This window comes from Vulpes vulpes, chromosome 12 (genome assembly GCF_048418805.1).
Source record: "Vulpes vulpes isolate BD-2025 chromosome 12, VulVul3, whole genome shotgun sequence".
Classification (NCBI taxonomy): Eukaryota; Metazoa; Chordata; class Mammalia; order Carnivora; family Canidae; genus Vulpes; species Vulpes vulpes.
Genome location: NC_132791.1, coordinates 170,997,773 through 171,003,772, shown reverse-complemented (window position 1 = coordinate 171,003,772; position 6,000 = coordinate 170,997,773). Strand labels below are relative to the sequence as shown.

The 6,000-nt window shown below is 43.2% G+C and overlaps 1 long non-coding RNA gene across 1 annotated transcript in view; it reads left to right on the top strand.

Annotated features, from left to right (window-relative positions):
- The first annotated feature begins 698 nt into the window (after positions 1-698).
- Positions 699-6,000, top strand: part of LOC140594791 (uncharacterized) — an 87,317-nt gene continuing 82,015 nt past the window's right edge. The window contains exon 1 of the long non-coding RNA XR_011996105.1: positions 699-845. This is a non-coding gene — a long non-coding RNA (uncharacterized lncRNA). The remainder of the gene's footprint in view (positions 846-6,000) is intronic.

Here is a 6,000-nt window from a genome sequence, read left to right as displayed (position 1 = left end):
CTGCTTTGCACTTCATCAGGCAGGATTCTCCTTTCCATGGAGCATGTTATCACTGATGGGACCATTTCCGTATTCATCCAAAGCTTCTGATTAGAAGCTCATGAATATTCAAATTCTTGTCTCCCCTTATTTGCCTGACTATTAGCATTCTGTCTCTAGGCTTATTTTGCGGTTTTTCTCTGTTGCACATTTGTTCAGTGATTCACGCTTCATCGTCCAATGTGACCGGTTTCAAGACAATCCCAACTATTACCAGTTCTCGGAAAGGCTGGGTCCCCTCCCTGCCCTGGCTGCCAGCTTTCCCTTGCTCTTTCCGCTCCCAAAGATGGGTGGGTGGTGGAAGAGCCTGCAGCGCGTGCCACTTTGGGAACTCGCTTCTGCATTTTTAAAATTCATATTGATAATAATAATTCAGTACATGTGTCTATCACTTCACATTTTACAAAGAGATTTCATATCATTCTGTTTTACAGTCTGGCTTTCTGCAAATGCAAAATGCTAACATTCTTTTCTGTATGGGGCCATGTTTCTTTTCCTTCTGAATATTTAACAACAAGATATGAACAAAACAGAATCTGTTTTAGAGCCCAGCTGTACAGTGATTTCTCACAATGGCACAGAGTAGAAGGCGATTTGTCCTACTCTCTTCTTGTGCTGACTGGAGCTTTGTTTGAAGTATGTTCAGCTCTGTAGGAGACACAGAGTGTATTAGTTTCCTACGGCTGCTGTAACAAACTACCACGCACTTGGTGGCTTAGAAAAACACACATTTATCCTCTTACTGTTCCAGAAGTCCGAAGTCTAAAATGGGTCAGCAGGACTGTGTTCCTTCTGGAGATTCTAAGGTAAAATCTTTTTTCCTTGTCGTTTCAGCTTCTAAAGATGACTTGCAATCCTTGGCTCACAGCCCCTTTCTCCATCTACAAAGCCAACATCTTCAAATCTTCATCTCTCTGACTTCAGCTTCTATTGTATCATCTCCTCTGACTTGGACCTTCCCTCTTATCAGGATCTTGTGATGACATTGGGCCTGCCCAAATAGTCCAGGAGAATCTCCCTATCTTGAGATCCTTACTTTAATCATATCTTCAGAGTGCCCTTTGCCATGTACAATAATACGATCACAAAAGGTAAGGGCGTGCATACCTTTGGCTAGCCATTGTAACTGCCACACTATTTTTCTGGGTTAGTACAAACTCCCAGATGTGCTTGGGACCGACACTTCCTTGCTTGTCTAGAATGTGGAACCTCTGGCTTCTTTTCTTCCTCTCTACAGTATGGACTACTCCTAATAGCTGCCATGAATTTCTTGGCTGCAGTATTAGTGTCTCCATTGGATACACAGAAGGCTTGTGGTGGTGAGTTTGGCAACAAATACCCAACTTCCTAGCCAGATATCTGTGTGCCCAAAGCATCTTCCTTAAATGCGATACCAATTTGATATCTACAATCACATCTGAAACAGAAATTATCACCTCCAATTAAAGCTAAGGTGAAGAGAAGTTAAATAATGTGCTGCTTCTCTCTTGTGCAATATGGTGCATGGATGCCCCAGACGGGTCTGGATTTGAATCCAGGTCTGACTTTGTTACTTTGCTCATGCTACTTCACCTCTCTGAGCCTCAGGTTCTTCGTCTGTAATGACCTAGGTGTAAGTGTTAAATGAGGAAGGGCTTATAAGATGCTTAGTATAGAGTCTGGATCAAGGCATATTAGCTGTTTCCTCATAATTACTACCATTAGGATTAGCCCTGTTTCTGAGAAATTCATTTCTATGCTTGCTGAAAGCTGTTATAATATGCTATTGAAGTTGCTGATTTTATTGCTACAGACGAGGGGCATATACCAACATATACCAAGGCGATTCTTTAAGGTACCTAAACCCTAAGATTCCCTAAAACCGGAAGGTCTGATTGATTGGGCATATCCTATACAACACAGCACAGGGCAGAGTGCCTTGGGCACACTATCACATTTGATTTCCAAACCAAAGCCAGGCATGTGTACAACTACCACCCTCATTTTACATATGAAGAAAATGAGGCTGGGGGAGTTAAAGTGATTTGTCCATTATAATACTGATGCTAGTGGTTAAAATCAGAACCCGGGATCCCTGGGTGGCTCAGTGGTTTAGCGCCTGCCTTTGACCCAGGGTGTGATCCCGGAGACCCAGATTCGAGTCCTACATCGGGCTCCCTGCATGGAGCCTGCTTCTCCCTCTGCCTGTGTCTCTGCCTCTCTCTCTCTCTCTCTGTGTCTCTCATGAATAAATAAATAAAATCTTAAAAAAAAATAAAATCAGAACCCCCTGGGTCTGCCAGAGCCTGGCCTCCTAATCCTATGTCTTCTGCCTTGCTGACTTGGTCCCTGGTGGACATCACAGGCTGTGCCATTCTCTCCCATCTCTGACGGTAAATGCACCCTGCAGTGTGGAGGGCTGAAAGAGCCCAGGGAGGCTGAGAGCCAGCTGTCAATTAGAGCTCATTAGGATGCCACTGTCTCAGGCAGAAATCAGTACTTGTGACTCAGTCTCCATCTCACTGGGCTCCTGTCCCACAGAGTGATGGGAGAAGTGGGCCCCCTGGGGCATTTTCTCATACCTGCCCCCAGCTATTTTTCCTCATATGCATCCTTCTTGATCACTGTAAAAGTCAACATTTACATTGAGACTGATATTAATGCCAAAGCACAGGGAGCAACTGGGGGAATTTTCTTTAGAAGAGAAAATGTCCAATTTCCAAAGATCTGGCTGGAGCACAAATAAGCATTGACTTCAGTCCTTCTGGGAACTGCTGCTGTGCATACCAACAGGGTCCCGGCACTGCACCAAGACAACCCAGGCTTCTAATGGGGTGTTTGTCAACAGAAGGATCTATGTGGGGCTCATGGAAGTCTTGAATAATGTATAAAATCCACACGTTAAGGTTGATTAAAATCCTAAGTGCATTATCCAACTGGAGCAAAAGGCTCTTGTGTCTCTGATCATTAAGGCATTGATCTTCAAGGACTTTTGTCCTCACACTGTTCTCCAAGACAATGGATTATGGGGTTATTGGATCCATGGGGAGACCAGCATGAACACAATAACTAATAGGAACATCTCCATGTTACTTCATATAATGGGAATGCATCATATATTTGATCCTCATAGAGCCAGCATGGAAGAGAAAAAAAAAAACATTTAGAGTTTGTTTCTTTGCTACTTTTTCCTAGACAGAAAGTTGAAAGTGAGGAAGGAGTTAGGAGCCAGTTACTAGCATACTGAGAATGATATTTTGAGCTTCATCATGGGCCATGGGTTTTCTAATGTTACCAGGGTACTAGGAATCTTTGACCTCTAATCTGGCTTGTGGGAAACAGACTATGAACCTGGATTTCCTGGAAGAGTGGTGTTTGAAGGAGCACCAAACAAGGGTGTGGTCTCACCAGGAAACCACTCACAGGAAGGCCTTGATAAAGGCAGATGCCAGGATATCCAGACTCCAGGGAGAAAACTTGACCCTTCCCAGGACACTGTCTACCCTATGCCTGTCCCACCATTGTGTTTTGGATGCTTAAAATAACTCATTATCTGGTTTTACAGGTTCACAGATGGAGAGGAATTTGCTCCAGGATGAATCATACTCTGAGTCTTATCCATACCTAATTTAGATGAGATTTAAATGAGATTTTAGACAGAGAGTTCATACTGGAATGAATCTAGAATTTTGGGGATACTAGAATGGGGTGAATGTATTTTGCATATCAGAAGGACATGGATTCTGGGAGTCAGAGGATAGAGTATTATGGATTAGATTGTATCCATTTCTAAATTTACATGTCGAAAACCTAACCCCTAATACCTCACAGTATGACCTTGCTTGGAGAAAGGATATTCACAGAGGTAATCAAATTAAAGTGAGGCTACATGGTGGTCCTATGACCCCATGGGCCCTAATTCAACATGACTGGTATTCTTATAAAAAGGGGAAATGAGGGGGGCACCAGGTGGCTCAGTCAGTTGAGTGTCCCACTTTTGATTTTGGCTCAGGTCATGATCTCAGGGTTGTGAGGTTGAGCCTTGTGTTGGGCTCCATGCTGAGTGTGAGCCTGCTTGGGATTCTCTCTCTCCCTTTCCCTCTGCTCCTCCTCCTGCTCTTCCTCTCTTTCTCTCTAAATAAAATCTCTGTAAATAAAATCTTTTTTTTAAAAAAAGGGGGAAATTGGGATACAGAAAAACTGTACACAGGGAGGATGCCAGGTAAAGAAAAGGTAAAGATTGAGATGATGCTTCTACAATCCAAGAAATCCCAAAGATCACCAAAAAACCAACAGAAGCTGGGGGAGGGCTGGAACAGGTTTCTCCTCACAGCCTCAGAAGGAACTGACCATGACAACACCTTGATCTTGGACTTCCGGTGTGAGACAATACATTTCTGTTGTTTAAGCCACTCAATTTGCGGTACTTTGTTACAGCAACCCTAGCAAATTTTGCTGTGTTAGCTGAAGGATTACTTTGTTCAAATGATATTTGATGAGAAGTCCATTATGTAAAGCAGACAAAAGCTCTGGTTGAAGTGGAGTTTGGAAACCTGGAGTCTTACTTGCTGTGTTCTCTTTCCCCAAGGTAGCTCTGGAGGGGCTCTCTAGAAGCCCCCAGAATACAGTTTGAAAGTCACTGACTCCTCTAAGAATAGTAAACAACGCTGACATAACTTAGCAGCAACAATTAGTGGAGGGGCAGCAGCTTCAGGAAGCACTGTGTGAAGGAGGAGGATTCAGAAATTTTGCTTACCCTCAAGGGTAAAGTGTAGTGATTGATTAGTGATGTCTGTCACAGGCATAGCAGTTGGAAGGGGAGTAATATGTAAAAACTGTGTTCCATCCCAGGAGCAATAGAACTTCATTTGGCAAAGAACAAGTCCTACTGGCTAGAGAGAAGAAATGACTGGCTCAAAACCACATACCACCTCTGGGATCAGAAGGGATGGGTTACCCATTCAAATGACACTCTTTTTTACATGTTTCAATCTTGGTTCCTATATATGTGAGATTTCTTCTCTGTCTATAGATTCACACTGAGTCACTAAAGAGAGCATGCCATCCATTCAGGAAAGTCCATGTTTCTAAGATCTTTTGACCTAGAGCTGAGATTTACATCTGTCTTTATTCTTCTCACATTGCTGTTTGTATTCTTAGAACACATTTTGCTCCCATATGTCTCTGTATTGAGCCTTTTCTGTAGTTAAATCTACTACTTTCCCTCCAGGAGGCATTGGCTCTAGACTGGTGGTTCTCAGTCAAGGGTAATTTGACACCCAGAGTACATTTGCCCCAAGGCAATGATTGGGCACAGTTTTGGTTGTCAAAACTGCAGGAGGGTGCAGTAGTATCTAGTGGGTCAAGGTGCTGCTCAGCATCCTACGGTGCATAGCAAAGAATTTTTCAAATGTCCTATGCCAAATGTCCTTCAAATGTCCTATGCCAAAGTCAGGAAACTCTGCTTTAGAGATATACTTGTTCCTTATGCTTCTAGAAGGTTCCTGGGAGTTGCCTTATTTTTCCTTTTCCCCTCTTCCAGATCCTTACTTCCTACAGCCTTCTCTCTGGTCACCTTCCCATAGAAATTCTCAGCCATTCTAGGCCCATGTTGGCCTAGAGGGGGGAAGCTGTGCTGAAAGTGGCTGGGAATGCCATGCCAGGGTCTTGACCATACTTTCTTGGTGAGTATCATTAACGCCCTGGTGCCTTTAAGGAACAGGTTTTGGTGAAGAGGACAGTGAGGGGATTGTAAGGACAAGTTGTTTTGCAGATTCTGCTTCTCTCCCAGTAGAGTCATTGTCATAGTGACAATACGCATCAACCCTTGGGTGTTGGGTTTAGAGTTTCTCTCATTGGGTAGAATGCTAGAAGGGTATTGTCTAAAGTGGGACTTGAGTAATGGATGGGAGATTTAGTTATCCCTTCTGATTCTATTTTATAGAGTTCTTGTTTCCATATCTAGAGAAGAAAACTTACTTT